The sequence below is a fragment of the Dendrobates tinctorius genome, unplaced genomic scaffold (assembly GCF_039654945.1).
Source record: "Dendrobates tinctorius isolate UK_male_01 unplaced genomic scaffold, ASM3965494v1 ptg000164l, whole genome shotgun sequence".
Classification (NCBI taxonomy): Eukaryota; Metazoa; Chordata; class Amphibia; order Anura; family Dendrobatidae; genus Dendrobates; species Dendrobates tinctorius.
Genome location: NW_027361831.1, coordinates 315,658 through 340,661, shown reverse-complemented (window position 1 = coordinate 340,661; position 25,004 = coordinate 315,658). Strand labels below are relative to the sequence as shown.

Below are 25,004 nucleotides of genomic sequence, written 5' to 3'. Positions count from 1 at the left end.
GAATCACTTGATAGGATGGATGTTGATGGTCTAAAGGTTTAAGTGTTAATTTTTTTGTTGTTTTTTTATGTATTGCCAGACACATTTGTAAAAGATGTCTCTATCTGTCCTGTCTGCGTATGGACAATTGATTATAGCATACAGTCTGGTTTGTTGCCTTTTTTTGAAAATGCTAATACTTTTTTTTTTTTTTTTTAAAAAGCGCTGCAAGACTAAATTCACACTGGAACTTTTTGCTGTATTTTTAATGCTAATTTTCACTTGCGTTTTAGGCTGTGTGCCCAACGTAAGCGTTTTTGTGAAGTTTAAGTGTTTAACCGGCAAAAACACTTAAAAATCGCTTAAAAGAAGCATCCCATTCATTTTAATGCATTCTGCACTTTTTGTCCATGTTGATGCGTTTTTTTCCCGGAAAAAAACGCATCGCGGTAAAAAACGCAGCATGCTCATGAATTTTGTGGCAAATTCCATGTTTTTAGCCATTTTCTATGAGGCTGTGTTCACACGTCGCATTTTTTTCCGGCGTTTAAGCATCGAAAATGCAAAAAGAACCAGCATCCCATGCATTTTTATGGGATTCCGCAATGCTGTGCTAACGCTGCGGATTTTCCCGCGGCAAAATATTCATCCATTATAAGTTTATGCTTCGAACATACAACACTGCCCTTCACCTCTCAAAACAAACCTATTTCAACACCCTCATCATCTCACTGTCCAATATCCCGAAACATCTCTTTGACACTTTTCATTCTCTACTCGACCCAAGAGTACAGGCCCCAACCACGGAGCTCCGAGCTGACGGTCTGGCCAATTACTTCAAAGAAAAAAAATTGACCAGATCCGACAGGAAATTATCTCCCAATCCCCTCATACCATGCACTGTCCTCCCTCCCCCACTGCATTCAGCTCGCTCTCTGATTTTGAACCACAGAAGAAGAAGTAAGCAGGCTCCTTGCATCTTCTCGCCCAACCACTTGCACCAGTGACCCATTTCCGTCACATCTCCTCCAGTCCCTTTCCCCTGCTGTGACCCCTCACCTAACTAAAATATTTAACCTCTCTCTTCTGGTATCTTTCCCTCCTCATTTAAGCATGCCATCATACATCCACTGCTTAAAAAACCATCCCTCGACCAAAACTCTGCAGCTAACTATAGACCTGTCTCTAATCTTCCCTTCATCTCTAAACTCCTGGAACGCCTGGTCCACTCCCATCTTATCCGCTATCTCTTTGATAACTCTCTTCTCAACCCTCTCCAATCCGGTTTCCGCTCTTTACACTCTACTGAAACTGCCCTCACTAAAGACTCAAATGATCTACTAACAGCTAAATCAAATGGTCATTACTCCATGCTAATTCTCTTGGATCTCTCTGCAGCATTCGACACTGTGGATCATCAGCTCCTCCTCACTATGCTCCGTTCCATTGGCCTCAAGGACACCATTCTCTCCTGGTTCTCCTCCTATCTCTCTGACCGCCCCTTTACTGTATCTTTTGCCGGTTCCTCCTCCTCTCACCTTCCCCTTACAGTTGGGGTTCCTCAAGGATCGGTTCTAGGCCCCCTCCTCTTCTCCTTGTACACTGCCTCTATTGGTCAAACAAACAATCAGTAGATTTGGTTTCCAGTAGCATCTCTATGCTGATGACACCCAATTATACGCTTCTTCTCCTGACATCACGCCTGCCTTTCTAAAAAACACCAGCGATTGTCTAAGCGCTGTGTCTAACATCATGTCCTCACTATATCTGAAACTGAACTTTTCAACGACTAAACTCCTTGTATTTCCTCCCACTACTAATGTACCTATACCCGACATTGCCATTTCCGTGTGTGGTTCCACTATTACTCCCCAGCAACATGCCCGCTGTCTTGGGGTCATACTTGATTCTGAGCTTTCCTTTGCCCCCCACATTCGATCACTGGCTCGCTCTTGTTATCTGCACCTCAAAAACATTTCTAGAATTCGACCTTTTCTTACTTTGGACTCTGCAAAAACTCTTACTGTTTCTCTTATTCATTCTCGTCTCGACTCTTGTAACTCTCTTCTAATCGGTCTCCCTCTTACCAAACTCTCCTCCCTTCAGTCTGTCTTGAATGCTGCTGCCAGGATCATATTCCTCGCCAGTCGTTACACCGATGCCTCTACCTTGTGCCAGTCATTACACTGGCTACCCATCCACTCCAGAATCCAGTACAAACTTATTACCCTCACACACAAAGCTCTTCATGGCTCAGCACCACCCTACATCTCCTCCCTTGTTTCAGTATACCATCCTACCCGTGCCCTCCGTTCTGATGACCTGAGGTTAGCATCCACAATAATCAGAACCTCCCACTCCCGTCTCCAAGACTATACACGGGCTGCGCCAATTCTTTGGAATGCACTTCCCAGGTCAATACGATTAGTCCCCAATCCCCACAATTTTAAGCGTGCCCTGAAAACTCATTTATTCAGACTGGCCTACCGCCTCAACACATTAACCTAATCTATCCCTGCGTGGCACAGCCAAAAGTTTTTACCATAACCAGGTTCCCCGCATCATGGTCCCACATGCTTTATGCATCCATTAGCCCTCTGTGTCTGTACTGTTTCACACTTAACATTATGGCTGGTCCATACAATCAGGGCAACTGGTACCACCCACCTTTCGTGTCTCCCTTTTTTTCCCCCTCAGATTGTAAGCTTGCAGGCAGGGCCCTCATTCCTCTTGGTATCTGTTATGAAATATGCAATTATTGTTATGCTGTAATGTCTATTGTCTGTACAAGTCCCCTCTGAAATGTAAAGTGCTGCGGAATATGTCGGCGCAATAGAAATAAAAATTATTATTTTATCGTAGAAAAATACACAGCATGCTCATTAATTTTGCGAAATCGCAGCAATTCTACCCACATAAGAATGCATTGTTCTGCTTACTTTCCACATGTGGCTGTGCCCACCATGCGAAAAGTAAGCAGAACATTTGCGGATGGTACCCACGGTCCGGAGGAGAGGAGATTCTCCTCCAGGCTCTGGGTACCATTATCCCTGTAAAAATAAAAAAAATAAAAAAATAAAAAATCGTGTTATATTCACCTTCCGGCGTCCCGCGCAGCCTTCCCGGGCCTCAGCGATTCTCCCGTTCCTGCGAGACCTTTGATGACATTGCGGTCTCGCAATACTAGCGGTCCCTATTCCAGGCTCGCCACATTCCTATCTATTGGTTTTTTAAGCTGGGATGAATCCTCAAAGGGAAGTGCAGTTTTCTTGGCTACTCTTGCCACCTGCACATCCACTTTAGGAATATCCCAGCTAACTGATTCACCCTCCAGAAGAAACCCATGTTTAAGTTCTGAGGGGGTGCTCAGCCATTTCTCTGGGGACTCACATAACAGAGATCATGTTCAGGATGTTCTTATGGACCAGTAACCCAATCCGCCTTCTGCTTTCAACCCCCCAAACATTTCATCCTGGATTGTTTGGGAAACCTGTTTCTCCTCCAAGCCCTTAGTGCTATGGACTGCACTAATTAACTCCTCCATATATTCTGTGGAGAAAATATATTTTTTAGCCTCTGATATCTTATGGGATGAGGATTCCTCCTATTTCTCTGAATCTGAGCCCATAAGAGCCTTCAAAATCTAAGTCAGAATACTCAATTTGGATCTCTCTCTTCTTAGGGGGGGGGGGGGGGTGGCCGCGGAGGAGGGGGAGGTGTGAAATTAGTTAAGGAGGACTGGACCTCCTGATTGACCAGGGTACATATTTCATGTAGGAGTGAGGGATGTTCAGCCCTGACCACCTTATCCGTACACTCCTGACATACCTTCTTCTCCCAATGAGAGGGAAGCTTCTTATTACAGATGGCACACTTGAGGACCTTCATAGCTGGGTTTAGAAAGGGAGAGAAGTATAACAAAAAAAGGGAACCCACTACTGCACTGTACCCAGGACCCTAGAATAGGATCCTGGGAAAGGACCCCCCCCTCTCCACAGACTTATTGAGGCTGGGGCAGCGCTGGGCTCTGCAGATGCAGGGCAGGAAGCAGACACACCCCATCCATACTGTAGGGATTAGCCTTACCTGGAGGTGTCTTCTGGCAGGTTTATATATAGGTATAAATCCTGCCCTCAGCACCACATGATGGTCCCTCCTCCCCCTCCGGGTCCTGAGCAGGCATCAACGGGTTCAGCATGCTCCGCACACCATTCCGAGGCAGGGAGTCTGGAGAAAGCTGAAACCGGAAGTGCATGCGTTTCACAGTGGAACACAAGGCCCAGAAGTGACTTGCACGCAGCTATGACATCACTTCCAGGTCGCCGAACAGAGTGCACTGAGGAGAGCTCTAGGAGGGCCTGTGGGAGCAAAGGAGGGCCTGGGAAGGTCCTGAATCCACTAGAAGCAGCATGGAGGAGGAGAGCGAAGCCCACAACCACCACTGCCCAGCTAAGAACAGATACACTGCGGCGCAGGCCACACAGTGTACGGACTAAAGAAAAAAACCTCCATGCCCCATGGGGGAACAGGAAAGACACTGGCAAACAGGAGGTGGGGCTTTTAACCTCCTTGTGCTTCCTGTTCCCCATTAGGGCGTAGAGACAACCTCCTATGCTGTCGTGGAAGGTGACTAGAGAAATAAGGAATCCATTAGGGCGAGACTTGTTAACATGTGTCCTGAAAAGAGAGAATAATTCAAAAGACCTTTTGCAATTGGCTAAAGGGGAGGAGCAGGAGTGAATTGAAACTTGTAGAACAAATTGAGTAAGTTTCCTTTACTATAAGGCTATGTGCACACGATGCAGATTTAGTGCGGATCCGCAGCGGATTTTTCCGCGCAGAAACGCTGCGGATCCGCACTGTGATTTACAGTACCATATAAAGCAATGGAAAAAAAAAAAAGCTGTGCAGACGCTGCGGAAAATGGAGTGCAGATTTGCTGCGGTTTTCAAACAACTGCATGTGACTTCTTTTGTGCGGTTTTCCACCTGCTCCACCATTCTCCAAATCCGCAGGGGGAATTCCGCAGGGGAAAACCGCACAAAAACCGCAGCAAATCCGCAAAGAAAAAGGAAGAAATCCGCAGGAAAAATGCAGGTCATTTGACCTGCGGATTTCGTGATCTGTGCACAAAAAACGCATGCACAGAATCCGCGCCGTGTGCACTCAGTCTTAAGGCGGGAAGGAAAAGAGGAATGCAGCACCCCTCACCCACTCACATGGCAGAGAGGCATATGGACTGTTACAACTAAGGACAACATGGGTGGTTCTTAGGCTATGTGCACACATTGCAGATTCTGATGCAAATCCGCAGCGTTTTTTGGACGCGCGGAATTGCATCAAATTCACAATGTAGTGCACAACAAATGTTAGTCAATGGGAAATTCAGAATTGGTGTGCACATGCTGCGGAAAAATAAGAGCGGATTTGCAGCGTTTTATTTTCTGCAGCATGTCAATTCTTTTTGCGGATCTACAACGATTCTGCACCCATTGACTTCCATTGAGTCAGTCAAATCCCCAGCAAAACAGCAGGTGTAAAAAGATTTGCGATTTTGCTGCGTTGTTGAGCGTGAAAAACCCTGCAGATAGGAAGAAAATGTGGGCGGAGGCTATGTGTGTGCGCGTCTGTCTGCGGGTGCCTGTATCTGTGTGTGCGCGCGGCTGTGTGTGTATGTGTGGGTCTGTGTTTAGGCAGGCATCGGCTGATGGGACTACTAGTCCCATCCGGCCATGTCTGCTACAGTGACAGCATTAGCCGATGATGGGACAGTAGTAGTCCCATCATCTGGCTACCGTGTTTAATATTTAAAAAAAACCACATGCAGAACACATACCCTCGATCGCCTGCAAAAAAATAAACCAACAGTATACTCCCTGTTCCGATGTAATCCATTTAATAACGATTGTCCCACGACGATCTCCCGTGTAGAGCTGGACCGCTCTACAGGGACTCCAGTGTACAGTGTATCCCTCCGCCACCTAGAGGTCACCGGAGTTCATGCTGTCACTTGCGGCACCGCTGCGTGAGAAAATGCTCACGCTTCGGTAGTGCCGTAAAGTGAGAGCACGAACTCCGATGAAGTACACTGCGGGAGTATTATCTCCGGTCAGTGTGTCATCGGAGGCCCTGTAGAGCAGACACATCTCTTGCACCATCCATGTAAACTGTTTATGATCATAAAAAAAAAAATCCAAATAAATACTTGCAGTCTGAGTGCAGAGGCATGGAAAAGAGAGTGTTCTCCAAGTAAACCATCATAAAATGCTACGATGATTTCCCAAACAAAAAAAACATTAATTACATGCATCACAGATCTGGTTGCAAAGTATCAACAAAAAAAATAAAAAAGTTTGACCAGAGTTAATTTTAATCATTGGGATACAACCAGTAAATTAAAAAACTATAACGGCAGGAATGCGGTCTACTGGTTTCCAATAATTAGGATGGAGTGATTGGGGGCTGCTGCATTATAAGGGTATGTGCACATGTTGCGGATTTGCCTGTGGAATTTTCTGTGCAGATTCTTCCTCTTGGCAGAAAGCAGAGTTAAAAATCCGCGCATTTTATGCGGATTTTCACACTTTTTTTCATGCGAATTTGTATGCGTTTTGTAAGCTAAATAAAGATTATGTAACAATAAAAGAATTGTGATGTCATTTCTTTGTCCAACCTCTTCTTTTACATACTCCATTGAATACCATAATATCACATATAATGTTTACACATACAAAACAAATAAGTGAATATCTATAGATATATCTTAGGATAGATACAATAATTATTCAAAATGGGGAAAGCTATCCTAGCCACCAGGAAAAAGAATAATATATTCATTAATAACCTGAGGCAAAAAATTTTTTGTTATGCAAAAAAAGTGTTTATTAACATGGAACATGAAAAATACAGAATCCCCAACGTTTCGGCTATATTAAGCCTTTGTCAAGGGTTTTATCTATGAAAAAAGAAAAAACCATAACATATAATCAACAAAATATGTTGGGAAAATTTTCATTATCGTACAAAATCGATTCATTTAAACAGAATATTATACATATATTATCAACATAAGAAATAATAAAAATATTAAATTCCATCCAGTAGGTGTGTCATAATTTTCTGTTAGGTGGAAAACACATCACATATATAAGTACATGCGCACACAAAAAAAAAAAAATTATATATATATATATATATATATATGTTTGTAAGGTATCAAAAATATTCACAAGGTATCATGAAAAAGTGCAAAAATAAGAATAAATGCAAGTTAATACCTGTATAATCAAATGTTCCATTCATATATGTTCTAAAGAACAAAAAAAGGAAAAAAGAAAAAAAATCTAAATGTCAGAAATAAAGATATAGCCCAGGAAAGTAAGAAGAAAGACCATAAACCAACCTGTATTAACAGACAACACTGAAATTGTCAGTGTTGTCAGTTAATACAGGTTGGTTTATGGTCTTTCTTCTTACTTTCCTGGGCTATTTTTTTCTTTTTTCCTTTTTTTGTTCTTCAGAACATTTATGAATGGAACATTTGATTATACAGGTATTAACTTGCATTTATTCTTATTTTTACACTTTTTCATGATACCTTGTGAATATTTTTGATACCTTGCGAACATATATATTTTTTTTTTTTTTTTTTTGTGTGCGCATGTACTTACCGTCTTTCCCCGAATATAAGACACCCCCGAATGTAAGACGTACTAGGGGAATAATGGGGGATGCCTAATGTAAGACATCACCCGTTTATAAGACATAGCGGATCAGCGGTGCCCCGAAAGTAAGACGTTGTGCGGTACCGGTATAATGCATTAGGTTTAACATACCGGTACCGGTGCCTGTGTCCCCCGGGCAGAAGTCAGGGCCTCTCTGATTGGCCCAGCGGCTTCTGTGAGCCCGCCCGCCCGCCGCCGCCCTGACGTCACCGCTCATTGGCCAGTGTCCCCCTGCACGAGGAAGAAGAAGCCTGCCCTGCCCTGTCCCGCACCGCAGAGGAATCGCCATCCGGTAAGCAATGGCTGTGGGATACTGTACCATACCGTAATGGCAGGCTGTGGGATACTGTACAATGGCAGGCTGTGGGATTTTTTTCTAATATAAGACATACCCCGAAAGTAAGACATAGTGGGACTTTTGGGGGTCAAAAGAATGTAAGACACTGTCTTATATTCGGGGAAACACGGTATATATGTGATGCGTTTTCCTCCTAACAGAAAATTATGACACACCTAACGGATGGAATTTAATATTTTTATTATTTCTTATGTATAATATTCCGTTTAAATGAATCGATTTTGTACGATAATGAAAATTTTCCCAACATTTTGTTGATTATATGTTATGGTTTTTTCTTTTTTCATAGATAAAACCCTTGACAAAGGCTTAATATAGCCGAAACTTTGGGGATTCTGTATTTTTCATGTTCCATGTTAATAAACACTTTTTTGCATAACAAAAAATTTTTTGCCTCAGGTTATTAATGAATTTAGGATAGATACAGTTAGGTCCATATATATTTGGACAGAGACAACATTTTTCTAATTTTGGTTCTAAACGTTACCACAATGAATTTTAAACAAAACAATTCAGCTGCAGTTGAAGTTCAGACTTTCAGCTTTCATTTGAGGGTATCCACATTAAACTTGGATGAAGGGTTTAGGAGGTTCAGCTCCTTAACATGTGCCACCATGTTTAAAGGGACCATAAGTAATTGGACAATTGACTCCAAGGCTATTTCATGGACAGGTGTGGGCAGTCCCTTTGTTAGGTCATTCTCAATTAAGCAGATAAAAGGCCTGGAGTTGATTTGAGGTGTGGTGCTTGCATTTGGAAGGTTTTGCTGTGAAGGAAACATGCAGTCAAAGGAGCTCTCCATGCAGGTGAAACAAGCCATCCTTAAGCTGCAAAAACAGAAAAAACCCATCCGAGAAATTGCTACAACATTAGGAGTGGCAAGATCTACAGTTTGGTACATCCTGAGAAAGAAAGCACTGGTGAACTCATCAATACAAGAAGACCTGGGCTCCCACGGAAGACAATGGTGGATGATCGCAGAATAATCTCCATGGTGAAGAGAAACCCCTTCACAACAGCCCACCAAGTGAACAACACTCTCCAGGAGGTAGGTGTATCAATATCCAAATCTACCATAAAGAGAAGACTGCATGAAAGTAAATACAGAGGGTTCACTGCATGGTGCAAGCCACTCATAAGCATCAAGAATAAAAAGGCTAGACTGGACTTTGCTAAAAAACATCTAAAAAAGCCAGCACAGTTCTGGAAGAACATTCTTTGGACAGATGAAACCAAGATCAACCTCTACCAGAATGATGGAAAGAGAAAAGTATGGCGAAGGCGTGGTACAGCTCATGATCCAAAGCAAACCACATCATCTGTAAAACACGGCGGAGGCAGTGTGATGGTTTGGGCATGCATGGCTGCCAGTGGCACTGGGTCACTAGTGTTTATTGATGATGTGGCACAGGACAGAAGCAGCCAAATGAATTCTGAGGTATTCAGAGCCATGCTGTGTGCTCAGATCCAGCCAAATGCAGCCAAACTGATTGGTCGTCGTTTCATACTACAGATGGACAATGACCCAAAACAAAGCCAAAGCAACCCAGGAGTTTATAAATGCAAAGAAGTGGAATATTCTTGAATGGCCAAGTCAGTCACCTGATCTCAACCCAATTGAGCATGCATTTCACTTGTTAAAGACTAAACTTCAGACAGAAAGGCCCACAAACAGCAGCAACTGAATACCACCGCAGTGAAGGCCTGGCAGAGCATCAAAAAGGAGGAAACACAGCGTCTGGTGATGTCCATGAGTTCAAGACTTCAGGCAGTCATTGCCAACAAAGGGTTTTCAACCAAGTACTAGAAATGAACATGTTAATTTACAATTATTTAATCTGTCCAATTACTTTTGGTCCCTCTAAAAACATGGTGGCACATGTTAAGGAGCTGAAACTCCTAAACCCTTCATCCAATTTTAATGTGGATACCCTCAAATGAAAGCTGAAAGTCTGAACTTCAACTGCAGCTGAGTTGTTTTGTTTAAAATTCATTGTGGTAATGTCTAGAGCCAAAATTAGAAAAATGTTGTCTCTGTCCAAATATATCTGGACCTAACTGTATATAATACCAAGGCCGATGTTTAGTAATGAACATAATAAAATGGTACATAAAGAGTTAAATAAAAACACACATAAAATCTGCATTAAATGCAATTATCTGTTTAAGGGAAAAAAATGGCGTGGGCTCCCGCGCAATACTCAAAACCAGAACAGGGAAAGCCGGCAACTGGGGGCCAATGTTTATAGCCTGGGAAGGGGGTAATACCCAAATACCCATGGATCTTCCCAGGCTATTAATATCAGCTCACAGCTGTATAATTAGTCCTTACTGTCTTAAAATAGGGGATCCCCCAAAAATAGGGATTATAATCAATAACCAGAAAAGGCTATGCAGACAGCTGTTGGCTGATATTAATAGCCTAGGAAGGGGCAATGGATATTGCCCCCCCTCCCTCCCCAGCTACCAGCTGCCCCAGAAATGGCGCATCTCTAAGATGCGCATATTCCGGCACTTAGCCTTAACCCTATGGGGGGGCTGCATTATAATCTAAGAGGATGGCTACATTAAAGTCTATGAGAGGGCTACTTTATGAGGGAGCTTCATTATACTCTTTGAGGGGGACTACTTTATATTCTATGAGTTGGCTACTTTATAATCTATGAGGGGGGAGCTAACCCAACCCCTGCTACCTAATTAAGACTTGTACTACCTTATATTGTACCCTGATATTAGCAAGTTTTACCGCACAATTGATGGACTTGTATTTATTTCTATGTATCTACATAGTGGGCCCAAGGTGCTCCAGTCCAAAGCTGCATACATACACCCCATGATTGTGTAGCTTTGATATAATAAGAAACCCCAGGGTTTGAATATGTCTCCGATGAACCCATTGATAACGCAGATATTGAATTTTTTGTAGATGGATCTAGACATCAAGAAGCTGGTCGGTTCTACACTGGTTATGCTGTGGTCACACAACATGAGCTAATAAAACCTGAACTACTCTCTCCTCACCTATCAGCACAAGAGGCAGAGCTGAAGGCACTCACTGAGGCGTGTAGAGCGGCTGAGGGTAAGGCTACATTCACACGTAGCAGAACTCTCACGGAAGTTACCGCGAGAATTCTGGACTCCATTCCGCGGGAAAATTGCATTTTAAATTCCTAGAATTTTCCCCATGGAAAAACTAGCTATTTCCAAGCGTAATTAGCTTGCAAAATGCTAGCGTTTTCCAAGCGAACTGGAGCATCGCTTGGAGAACCGATTGACAGGTTGGTCACACTCGTCATAAATAGTGTTTGACGAGTGTGACCAACTTTTTACTACTGATGCTGCCTATGCAGCATCAGTAGTAAAAGATAAGAATAACAATATTTTTTACATCCTATCTTCCGGCGTCCCGCACAGCCTTCCCGCCTCACTCCAGGTCCCAGTAATCCTTTGTGAGAATGACCGCGAGACGTTGCGATCCCGAGAGAACGGACGTCATCGGGGTCATTCTCGCAAAGGATTACTGGGGACCTGGAGAACGGCAGGAAGGCTGAGCGGAACGCCGGAAGGTAAGAATAACAATATTTTTTAGTTTAAATTCTATTTTTCACAGGGATATGGTGCCCAGAGCCCGGAGGACAGTCTCCTCTCCTCCGGACCGTGGGTACCATCCGAAAACGTTCTGTTTACTTTTCGCATGGTGGGCACAGCCACATGCGGAAAATAAGCAGAACAATGCATTCCTATGGGTGCGGGATCGCCGCGATTCCGCTAAATTAATGAGCATGCTGCGTTTACCGCGAAGCGATTCAGCCACGGAAAAAATTGCAGCAGTAGCACAGCATTGCGGAATCCCATAGGAATGCATGGGATGCTTATTTTTGTGTTTTCGTGGCAAAATAGCGCGTTTAAAACCGCTGCGGAAACGCGAAAAAAACGCTATGTATGAACTCAGCCTAAGACTGCCAATGTGTATATAGATAGTAGGTATCCTTTTGGAATTTGTCATGATTATGGTCCAATATGGAAAGCCAGGTCTTTTCTAACATCAAATGGGATACCTATAAAGAATGCGGAGAGCATGCAAGCTCTGATGGAGGCTCTTCTGTTACCAACTAAGCTTGGCGTGGTGAAGATAAAACCAGGTGATGTCAGGGGGATTTTATTTTCCCCTGCAAATTTACCTTTCGTTTGATACCAAACACGCCATGTCTGCGTGTTACTGGGATGCAGAAACTATTTCTCGGGTTTCTGAGGACACTAGGGAGCCTGCAAAACACTGCCGTGCGTAGCTTTAATTACCGTATATACCCGTGTATAAGCCGACCTCCCTAATTTTGCCACAAAAAACTGAGAAAACGTATTGACTTGTGTATAAGCTGAGGGTGGTGCTGCACAAGGGTTAATGGTGGTCCAAAAAGATGCTCCATAGATAAATACCCCCCATATGCTGCACAAGGGTTAATGGTGGCCCAAGTAGAAGCTCCATATATAAACACCCCCCATATGCTGCACAAGGGTTAATAGTGGCTCAAGTAGATGCTCCATATATAAACACCCCCCATATGCTGCACAAGGGTTAATAGTGGCTCAAGTAGATGTTCCATATATAAACACCCCCCATATGCTGCACAAGGGTTAATGGTGGCCCAAGTAGATGCTCCATATATAAACACCCCCCATATGCTGCACAAGGGATAATGGTGGCCCAAGTAGATGCTCCATACAGTGCCTACAAGTAGTATTCAACCCCCTGCAGATTTAGCAGGTTTACACATTCGGAATTAACTTGGCATTGTGACATTTGGACTGTAGATCAGCCTGGAAGTGTGAAATGCACTGCAGCAAAAAAGAATGTCATTTCTTTGTTTAATTTTTTTTTAAAGTGTGAAAAGTTTATTCAGAGGGTCATTTATTATTCAACCCCTCAAACAACCAGAATTCTGTTTGGTTCCCCTAAAGTATTAGGAAGTATTTCAGGCACAAAGAACAATGAGCTTCACATGTTTGGATTAATTATCTCTTTTTCCAGCCTTTTCTGACTATTTAAGACCCTCCCCAAACTTGTGAACAGCACTCATACATGGTCAACATGGGAAAGACAAAGGAGCATTCCAAGGCCATCAGAGACAAGATCATGGAGGGTCACAAGGCTGCCAAGGGGTACAAAACCCTTTCCAAGGAGTTGGGCCTACCTGTCTCCACTGTTGGGAGCATCATCCGGAAGTGGAAGGCTTATGGAACTACTGTTAGCCTTCCACGGCCTGGACAGCCTTTAAAAGTTTCCTCCCATGCCGAGGCCAGGCTTGTCCGAAGAGTCAAGGCTAACCCAAGGACAAGGAAGGAGCTCCGGTAAGATCTCATGGCAGTGGGGACATTGGTTTCAGTCAATACCATAAGTAACGTACTCCACCGCAATGGTCTCCGTTCCAGACGAGCCCGTAAGGTACCTTTACTTTCAAAGCGTCATGTCAAGGCTCGTCTACAGTTTGCTCATGATCACTTGGAGGACTCTGAGACAGACTGGTTCAAGGTTCTCTGGTCTGATGAGACCAAGATCGAGATCTTTGGTGCCAACCACACACGTGACGTTTGGAGGCTGGATGGCACTGCATACGACCCCAAGAATACCATCCCTACAGTCAAGCATGGTGGTGGCAGCATCATGCTTGTGGGGCTGTTTCTCAGCCAAGGGGCCTGGCCATCTGGTCCGCATCAATGGGAAGATGGATAGCACGGCCTACCTGGAGATTTTGGCCAAGAACCTCCGCTCCTCCATCAAGAATCTTAAGATGGGTCGTCATTTCATCTTCCAACAAAACAACGACCCAAAGTACACAGCCAAGAAAACCAAGGCCTGGTTCGAGAGGGAAAAAAAATCAAGGTGTTGCAGTGGCCTAGTCAGTCTCCTGACCTTAACCCAATTGGAAACTTGTGGAAGGAGCTCAAGATTAAAGTCCACATGAGACACACAAAGAACCTAGATAACTTGGAGAAGATCTGCATGGAGGAGTGGGCCAAGATAACTCCAGAGACCTGTGCCGGCCTAATCAGGTCTTATAAAAGACGATTATTAGCTGTAATTGCAAACAAGGGTTATTCCACAAAATATTAAACCTAGGGGTTGAATAATAATTGACCCACACTTGTATGTTTAAAATTTATTAAAATTTAACTGAGCAACATAACTTTTTGGTTTGTAAGATTTATGCATCTGTTAATAAATCCTGCTCTTGTTTGAAGGCTCTAACTTATTTGCATCTTATCAAACCTGCTAAATCTGCAGGGGGTTGAATACTACTTGTAAGCACTGTATATAAACACCCCCCATATGCTGCACAAGGGTTAATGGTGGCCCAAGTAGATGCACCATATATAAACAACCCCCATATGCTGCACAAGGGATAATGGTGGCCCAAGTAGATGCACCATATATAAACACCACCCATGTGCTGCACAAGGGTTAATGGTGGCCCAAGTAGATGCTCCATATATAAACACCCCCCATATGCTCCACAAGGGTTAATGGTGGCCCAAGTAGATGCTCCATATATAAACACCTCCCATATGCTGCACAAGGGTTAATGGTGGCCCAAGTAGATGCTCCATATATAAACACCCCCCATATGCTGCACAAGGGTTAATGAAAGGGAGAGCGCAGATAAAGGTTGACCAGGTCAGGACATAGACATCTCAGGTACAACCTCCACATTGCCTGACCAGCAACCACATATGCAGAGCGAAACAAGCCCGGACACAGGGCAATTGCCTTCAAATGCTCTTGTTCTGACCCCAGGCTGACGGGATGATGTGGGATATAAGGGGTAGTAGTCCGGTGGCTCTGGCTGATGGATGATGTGGGATATAAGGGGTAGTAGTTGGGTGGCACTGGCTGACAGGATGATATGGGATATAAGGGGTAGTAGTCGGGTGGCACTGGCTGACGGGATATTATAGTGACACATGGAAGCGCCTTCTCCGCATGAATTGATCGTCGTTGTTCCGTTAAACATGCTTTTACAATAAAGCCTTGACTATTTTACCTGGTGAGTGCCATTCTGTCTATATTTTTGCAATCTGGATTTGCTTGTTTTTCATGGATGTGCACCTAAGAGTTAACAGCTAATTGCCAGCTGTGTCTCTCACACACACTAATAATAAATATAATATATTCATTATAATTTGTTATAACTAACCGTAGTTACACTATGCCCGGCGCTGCTAGTAGATGTGAATAAAAAAGAAACAAGAAACAAGCTGCAGGGCAGACACACAGATCTGTGGGAAACACTGGAGACAGAAACAACTCAATGTGTAGATAAAGAAGTCTGAGGCGCTGATTCCATCACCAAATCTCCCTTGGTCTGGGTGCAGACGGATATTGGGATAATTCACAAATGAAAACAACCTTTTACACAACTAAATGAGGTTTAGGAATAAAGTCTGATTAATAGTAATTGCTGTGGTTGTCCGGTGTGAGGGAGCGCTGCGCTCTACGGTTGTACGGTGTGAGGGGGCGCTGCGCTCTACGGTTGTACGGTGTGAGGGGGCGCTGCGCTCTACGGTTGTACGGTGTGAGGGGGCGCTGCGCTCTGTGGCTGTACGGTGTGAGGGAGCGCTGCGCTCTGTGGCTGTACGGTGTGAGGGAGCGCTGCGCTCTGTGGCTGTACGGTGTGAGGGAGCGCTGCGCTCTGTGGCTGTACGGTGTGAGGGAGCGCTGCGCTCTGTGGCTGTACGGTGTGAGGGAGCGCTGCGCTCTGCGGCTGCACGGTGTGAGGGAGCGCTGCGCTCTGCGGCTGCACGGTGTGAGGGAGCGCTGCGCTCTGCGGCTGCACGGTGTGAGGGAGCGCTGCGCTCTGCGGCTGCACGGTGTGAGGGGGCGCTGCGCTCTGCGGCTGCACGGTGTGAGGGGGCGCTGCGCTCTGCGGCTGCACGGTGTGAGGGGGCGCTGCGCTCTGCGGCTGCACGGTGTGAGGGGGCGCTGCGCTCGGCGGCTGCACGGTGTGAGGGGGCGCTGCGCTCGGCGGCTGCACGGTGTGAGGGGGCGCTGCGCTCGGCGGCTGCACGGTGTGAGGGGGCGCTGCGCTCGGCGGCTGCACGGTGTGAGGGGGCGCTGCGCTCTGCGGCTGTACGGTGTGAGGGGGCGCTGCGCTCTGCGGCTGTACGGTGTGAGGGGGCGCTGCGCTCTGCGGCTGTACGGTGTGAGGGGGCGCTGCGCTCTGCGGCTGTACGGTGTGAGGGGGCGCTGCGCTCTGCGGCTGTACGGTGTGAGGGGGCGCTGCGCTCTGCGGCTGTACGGTGTGAGGGGGCGCTGCGCTCTGCGGCTGTACGGTGTGAGGGGGCGCTGCGCTCTGCGGCTGTACGGTGTGAGGGGGCGCTGCGCTCCGTGGTTGTACGGTGTGAGGGGGCGCTGCGCTCCGTGGTTGTACGGTGTGAGGGGGCGCTGCGCTCCGTGGTTGTACGGTGTGAGGGAACGCTGCGCTCCGTGGCCACTGGGAGATAACAGCTCTATTGGTGGTGGAGGTTACTATACCATGGGGCTGGGATCACCTCATGGAGATTACACTGTACAGGCCTCTGCTTCTATAAGCTCCCAGCCCGGTGTATACACTCGTGCGCAGGCGCCAAGGCGCTCCCAGCGGTGACGCCGGGTTATTACACTGTTAGGAGACTCACTCAGGGCTGAGGTGACAGGAAAGTCCTGCTGGCAGCGATGTGGCTGGACAGGCTGACGGATGAGAGCGGCGTCCTTGGAGCTGGAGGAAGGCACACTGCTGTGAGGAGGCCGGGAGGAGAGCAGCCAAGTGTGCGGCGCTAGGGAACACTCCGGCCTGGGAGTTTGATCTCTGCAGACAAGTTCTTTAGTGGGCGTGATGAACCAATCAGCGCTGCAGCTCACAAACACTGCCACTCCCCCGACACGCCCACTAAAGAACTGACCTGCAGAGTGCAAACTCGCCTCCTGCCTGGGGGCCTCAATCTGAAATGGACAGTGGCGCTGAAAAGAGCGTGACGTCACACAGTACGGTGTCCCAAGGGGGCCAAAAAGGAAACCAAGGCGTTTCTGGGGAGAACGGTTCCCCTTTGTCAGGGAAGTTGCTCCAGGCTGCACTGAGGAGCCTTAGGCTACTTTCACATTTCCGTTTTGAAGCATCAGGCGCGATGCGGCGAAAAATGGAAAAACCGAATCCGGCGCCTGCTGCCACTGGATCCGGCTTTTTTCCCATAGACTTACATTATCGCCGCATTGCAACTGATGGCCATGCGGCGTGTCCAGCTTTAGCCGGAAACGGCAAAAAATGCCTGTCCGGCGTCTGCAAAAAGCGTTCCATGCAACGTTTTTTGACAGCGCCGGACCGCTTTTTTGCAGAGCGCATGCGCGAAGATTCTCTTTCCCTCTTCTGCACCGTATCCAGCAAAAACAGATGATCCGGCGGGCTGCGGCTCCTACCGGATCAGGTTTGACAACTTTTCGCCGCAACCCGCCGGATTTAAAATCCGGAAATGTGAAAGTAGCCTTATGTAATCTAGGATGATCGCCTCCTCTTTCACAGACTTCCTTAACCCCTTGAGTGATGAGTTCTGTGTCTGATGGCTTGTTGTGTTCTGAGTACTATGTGCTTGCATATTAGAAGGGGTTAATATGTTGGCCATCTATATAAAGGTGCACAGATTCTATTTGTGAAAGTATGTGATAATATAAAACATTGTTAGAAAAGTTTATTATTAACATTAGAAATAGCGCAGATAAATAGACAGACACGTATATATATATACTGTATATCTACAGTACAGACCAAAAGTTTGGACACACCTCATTCAAAGAGTTTTCTTTAAGAGAATGCCAAGAGTGTGCAAAGCAGTAATCAAAGCAAAAGGTGACTACTCTGAAGAACCTAGAATATAAGACAGATTTTCAGTTGTTTCACACTTTGTTGTTAATTATATAATTCCACATGTGGAAATTCATAGTTTTGATGCCTTCAGAGTGAATCTACAATTTTCATAGTCATGAAAATCAAGAAAACTCTTTGAAAGAGAAGGTGTGTCCAAACTTTTGGTCTGTACTGTGTGTATGTATATATATATATATATACATATATATATACACACACACACACACACGAGCCCGGCGCTGCCCGGGCATAGTAACTAAAGGCCCTGTCACAAACAGCGAGATCGCGAGTGAGATCGCTATGTGTGACTTGTATCAGCGACCGGCCCCCCCTGCCGGGTATCGCGCTCGAATGTCCTGGGCCGTTTTTTCATTGTTGGTCTCCCGCTGGCCAGCACGCAATGCTGCGTGTGACAGCGAGAGACCAACGATCAGCGACGCTGCAGGCTGGTTTCCAAGGTAAACATCGGGTATCTAAGAGCTCCGCGCTTGGATACCTGCTGTTTACCTTGGAAACCAGCTTGCTCGCTGGTCGTGATCGCTGGTGAGTCTGTCTGTGTGACAGCTCAGCAGCGATCAGCTATGTCCCAATGATCCCATCCATGTCAGATCGTTGGTGGGATCGCTGGGACATCGTTGTGTGTAACGGAGCCTTAACTATGGTTAGTTATAACAAATTATAATGATTGTATCTATATATATACAGCTGAGTGTATAGCCCCGCTCACTCCGTATAGCCACATTCACTATAAAATCCCACATCATCCCATCAGCCAGAGTCACCGGACTACTACCCCTAATATCCCACATCATCCCGTCAGCTAGAGCCACCGCACTATTACCACTAATATCCCACATCATCCCATCAGGCAGAGCCACCGGACTACTACCCCTAATATCCCACATCCTCCCGTCAGCTAGAGCTATCGGACTATGAACCCTAATATCCCACATCATCCCGTCAGCCAGAGCCACCGGACTACTACCCCTAATATCTCACATCGTCCCGTCAGCCAGAGCCACCGGACTACTACCCCTAATATCCCACATCATCCCATCAGCCAGAGCCACCGGACTATTACCGCTAATATCCCACATCATCCCGTCAGCCAGAGCCACCGGACTACTCCCCCTAATATCCCACATCATCCCGTCAGCCAGAGCCAGCGGACTACTTCCCCTAATATCCCACATCCTCCCATCAGCCAGAGCCACCGGACTACTCCCCCTAATATCCCACATCCTCCCATCAGCCAGAGCCACCGGACTACTCCCCCTAATATCCCACATCATCCCATCAGCCAGAGCCACCGGACTATTACCGCTAATATCCCACATCATCCCGTCAGCCAGAGCCACCGGACTACTCCCCCTAATATCCCACATCATCCCGTCAGCCAGAGTCACCGGACTACTACCCCTAATATCCCACATCATCCCGTCAGCTAGAGCCACCGCACTATTACCACTAATATCCCACATCATCCCGTCAGGCAGAGCCACCGGACTACTACCCCTAATATCCCACATCCTCCCGTCAGCTAGAGCTATCGGACTATGAACCCTAATATCCCACATCATCCCGTCAGCCAGAGCCACCGGACTACTACCCCTAATATCTCACATCGTCCCGTCAGCCAGAGCCACCGGACTACTACCCCTAATATCCCACATCATCCCATCAGCCAGAGCCACCGGACTATTACCGCTAATATCCCACATCATCCCGTCAGCCAGAGCCACCGGACTACTCCCCCTAATATCCCACATCATCCAGTCAGCCAGAGCCAGCGGACTACTTCCCCTAATATCCCACATCCTCCCATCAGCCAGAGCCACCGGACTACTCCCCCTAATATCCCACATCCTCCCATCAGCCAGAGCCACCGGACTACTCCCCCTAATATCCCACATCATCCCATCAGCCAGAGCCACCGGACTATTACCGCTAATATCCCACATCATCCCGTCAGCCAGAGCCACCGGACTACTCCCCCTAATATCCCACATCATCCCGTCAGCCAGAGTCACCGGACTACTACCCATAATATCCCACATCATCCCGTCAGCTAGAGCCACCGCACTATTACCACTAATATCCCACATCATCCCGTCAGGCAGAGCCACCGGACTACTACCCCTAATATCCCACATCCTCCCGTCAGCTAGAGCTATCGGACTATGAACCCTAATATCCCACATCATCCCGTCAGCCAGAGCCACCGGACTACTACCCCTAATATCTCACATCGTCCCGTCAGCCAGAGCCACCGGACTACTACCCCTAATATCCCACATCATCCCATCAGCCAGAGCCACCGGACTATTACCGCTAATATCCCACATCATCCCGTCAGCCAGAGCCACCGGACTACTCCCCCTAATATCCCACATCATCCCGTCAGCCAGAGCCAGCGGACTACTTCCCCTAATATCCCACATCCTCCCATCAGCCAGAGCCACCGGACTACTCCCCCTAATATCCCACATCCTCCCATCAGCCAGAGCCACCGGACTACTCCCCCTAATATCCCACATCATCCCATCAGCCAGAGCCACCGGACTATTACCGCTAATATCCCACATCATCCCGTCAGCCAGAGCCACCGGACTACTCCCCCTAATATCCCACATCATCCCGTCAGCCAGAGCCAGCGGACTACTACCCCTAATATCCCACATCCTCCCATCAGCCAGAGCCACCGGACTACTCCCCCTAATATCCCACATCATCCCGTCAGCTAGAGCTATCGGACTATGAACCCTAATATCCCACATCATCCCGTCAGCCAGAGCCAGCGGACTACTACCCCTAATATACCACATCGTCCCGTCAGCTAGAGCTATCGGACTATGAACCCTAATATCCCACATCATCCCGTCAGCCAGAGCCACCGGACTACTACCCCTAATATCTCACATCGTCCCGTCAGCCAGAGCCACCGGACTACTACCCCTAATATCCCACATCCTCCCATCAGCCAGAGCCACCGGACTATTACCGCTAATATCCCACATCATCCCATTAGCCAGAGCCACCGGACTACTATCCCTAATATCCCACATCATCCCGTCAGCCAGAGCCACCGGACTACTACCCCTAATATCCCACATCATCCCATCAGCCAGAGCCAGCGGACTACTACCCCTAATATACCACATCGTCCCGTCAGCTAGAGCTATCGGACTATGAACCCTAATATCCCACATCATCCCGTCAGCCAGAGCCACCGGACTACTACCCCTAATATCCCACATCCTCCCATCAGCCAGAGCCACCGGACTACTCCCCCTAATATCCCACATCATCCCGTCAGCCAGAGCCACCGGACTACTACCCCTAATATCCCACATCATCCCATCAGCCAGAGCCACCGGACTACTACCCCTAATATCCCACATCAACCCATCAGCCAGAGCCACCAAAGCGCAGAGTGGATTTGCCCTCCCTTCCATACCGGGGATCCCTTTAAGAGAGCCTGGGATCAGAACCAGAGCACTGAGTGGATTTGCCCTAACTTCCATACAGGAGATCCCTTTAAGAGGGAAGATGTGCCTATAGGATGGAGGATGTGATGGGTATATAGGCACAAGAGGGGGGGATTCATTTCTGTCATGTGCCCTCTGCTCCTTTGCTCCTTTCTGGGGAGCAGACAATGGCCGGGAGCTTATGTACCTAGGGATGCTAGATTTCTCCCAATTGGTCAGTTTCTTCTGAGGTGTTGTCAAGTGGGAAAACTTGCTCATAGCAACCAATCACAGCTCGGTTTATTTTAACCAGCTCTGGTGAAATGAGAGATGCTTAGTGATTGGTTGCAAGGAAAACTGTTGCTCATAGCAACCAAACAAAACTCAGCTTCTTTTGAAAAGCACTGATGAAATGAAAAATGCTTCGTGATTGGTTGGTGATACACACATACATTCAGTTTTATATATAGAGATATATACACACACACACACACACACACACACACACACACACATATATACACACACACATATATACACACACACACACATTATGGTTAGAAAATATAAATACAATAAGATTCAAAACTATTTGTGTATAAAACCAGTTGTATGGTAATAAAATTGTGTTTAAAAAATTTTTTGAGAAGAACCGAGGGGGAAAATAATAAAAAAAATTTTGAATATACATATATTTGACGCTAGAAGGCATATAACTCCATTTCAAAATTGAGGCCTTTTGGTGCCAGGCTATCCAGAAGGAAGATCCATTTGGACTCTGCTCTTGACATGTGGCCTATATGATCGCCCTCTCTCCAATGCGTAGGAATAATTTATATACCAAAATATTATAAAGATAAAAAACTGACTGGCACATCCAGACTAGTGTGAATAGGAGGGTAAGAGGGTAAGATATGATGCCACTCATGCCTCCCTTCCCTACAGGTGTCTTCCAGTACTTAATGTTTACAGATGTGTTATGATTATTGCTTGCGGTACTGCTACTTGTATAATTATGTATTACCGCTCATCCCTTATGGTATTGCCACTTGAACATGTTACCATTGTATAGATAACTGTATATGTATTTCCTCATGTTCCTGTATGATAATACCGCATGTATATTATGTGTCATTTGTGTATGTACAGTCAGGGAAAGTTAGTGCATCCTTCTGGGGACATTAGAGGAGGGCACTTTTAGTATATTGTTCCCCCCATAGATTGGGTAGTTGTAATAATGTTGCGGGCCACTAGATGGGGCATTCTAGTGGGACTTGATAGGAGGTTCATAGAGGGTTAATCACAGGAGGGGCTGCCGCCAGGTAGTAAGAGAGAAGCTTGCAGAAAGTTAAGTCACATGGGACCAGGGCGCCTAAGAGACCACATGGGTTATAGGCCCGGACAGCTTGGCAGTCATGTAACGTTAAGCCGTTATTGCCCACGTTACCCACGGCTACTGCAGGTCTTAGCAGTGAGTCAGAACAGGAAAAAGAAGATGTGGTGTCTTACCGACTGGGCCAATGCTTTTAGGGCAGAAGTTGGCTGGACTAAGAAGATGAAGGGAGTTGGAGCTTCAACGAGATCGGTACACACGGCCGGATGCTTCACCGGGGGTCACCGAACATAGTGATTGATGAATCCATTTCCGGGGCGAAACAGGCTGAAGGAAATGTCATTGTAGTGAAGTCAGACCTGGAAGAAACTGGGAAGCAGTCTAGTACAGTCTGATCCGGGCGTGTACTGCACAGAAGTGACAACAAGCAAGGGAAAGATCAGGTTGCCAGCAAATGTTATGATGCACCAACTGTGGATGTAACGTGCAAAATTCTAAGTAAAGCAAGTGTTAAAGTTGTCTCAGACTGGGGGGAAGGGGGGGGGGTCGAAAACCCACAGCGTGTCTTGCACAGACCTAATGGATGTGTGTGGATGAAAAGCCATGGAATGTTCTAGAAAGGTGTGATGACAAAGAAAACCACACATCATTTTACATTATGGTGACAACCTCCCTTTATCACCCCCTTAGGGAAAAATAATAAAATAAAAAAATGTATTTATTTCCATTTTCCCATTAGGGTTAGAGTTAAAGTAAGTTGGGCTAAAGTTAGGGTTAGGGCTGGAATTAGGGTTGGGATTGGCATTAGGGTTAGGGGTGTGTTGGGGTTAGGGTTGTGGTTAGTGTTATGGTTAGTTAGTGTTGGGATTAGGGTTAGGGGTGTATTGGGGTTAGGGTTGGAGTTAGAATTTGGGGCTTCCACTGTTTAGGCACATCATAACGCCTCCAGATCATTGCATCAAAGTCTGCATTCCAAAACTGTGCTCCTTCCCTTCCCTGCCATGTGCCCAAACAGTGGTCCCCCCCCCACATATGGGGTATCAGCGTACTCAGTACAAACTGCACAACAACGTTTGGGGTCTAATTTCTCCTGTTACCCATGGGAAAATAATTTGAGGTAAAAAGATCATTTTTTGTGGAGAAAATATGATTTTTTATTTTTATGGCTCTATGTTATAATCTTCTGTGAAGCCCTTGGGGGTTAAAAGTGCTCACCACACATCTAGATAAGTTCCTTGGGGGGTCTAGTTTCCAAAATGGTGTCACTTGTGAGGGGTTTCCACTGTTTAGGCACATCAGGGGCTCTCCAAATGCGTCATGGCATCAAATGTCAATTCCAGCCAAATCTGCATTGAAAAAGTCAAACGGTGCTTCTTCCCTTCCGAGCTCAGCCATGCGCCCAAACAGTGGTTTTCCCAAACATATGGGGTATCAGCGTATTTAGGAGAAATTGCACAACAAATTTTGTGGCTCATTTTCTGTTTTTACACTTGTGAAAATAAAAAAAATTGGTTCTGAAGTAAAATGTTTGTGAAAAAAAGTTAAATGTTCATTTTTTTGCTTCCAGGGTGTAACGGGGTCTGCTGTTCAAGCCTGGGGCAGGAACTATAACTGACGCTGCCTGCCAGCTGCAGCGGACTGATGTCAGGGGGACCTGTCCTGTGTGACACGACCCGTAGGCCGGTAACTAAAATGACAAGACACGGCACGTGTAACTGAAACAGCAAGACACGGGGAAAGGGGCAGCAGTTACAACGGTGGGCCCTGCGATAGGGAACGGGGACGTGGAGACCTCCTGCACTCCCCTGAGTCAGTGTCCCTCCACTACTAACGATCCCTAGGCCGGTTCCGCACCAGGCGCCGATCAGGATACCTTTCACCCTAGCACACCCTACACCTATCCCTTGCTAGGGAGCTGGGTGGTACAGGCACTGGCCCCACCACTGTACTAATACACACCAGGGAAAAATACAAACAGGGGAAACACAAAAAGACTTATCTTGCTCTGCTGCAGCACCAGGCAGCAGAGTGCATTACCGGACTAACTTTTCACAGTGGCTCAACACCTCAGAGCCAGCTGCCACCTTCACCATCTCACTCTGCTGCGGACACCGGGCAGCCAGAGTTCAACACCAGTTTCAGCAGTGGCTCCAACCTTCAAGCCAGCTGCTAACTTCACCAGGTTTCTGCAGTGGCTTCACACCTCAGCCGGCTGCTCCCTTCACCGTGGTTGGAATCCCAAAAAGACGC

General features: G+C 46.6%; 2 protein-coding genes across 3 annotated transcripts in view; both read right to left on the bottom strand.

Moving 5' to 3' along the window:
• The window catches only part of LOC141053016 (gastrula zinc finger protein XlCGF66.1-like), a 58,670-nt gene extending 41,673 nt beyond the window's left edge, over nt 1-16,997 (bottom strand). Inside the window, exon 1 of one of the 2 annotated variants that reach the window (XM_073550348.1) lies at nt 16,735-16,997. The gene's annotated coding sequence lies outside the window, so the exon portion shown is untranslated. The remainder of the gene's footprint in view (nt 1-16,734) is intronic. The other variant, XM_073550347.1, reaches the window with a different exon arrangement.
• Nucleotides 1-25,004, bottom strand: part of LOC141053017 (uncharacterized) — a 151,602-nt gene that overhangs the window by 46,647 nt on the left and 79,951 nt on the right. The gene's annotated exons all lie outside the window — the stretch shown is intronic.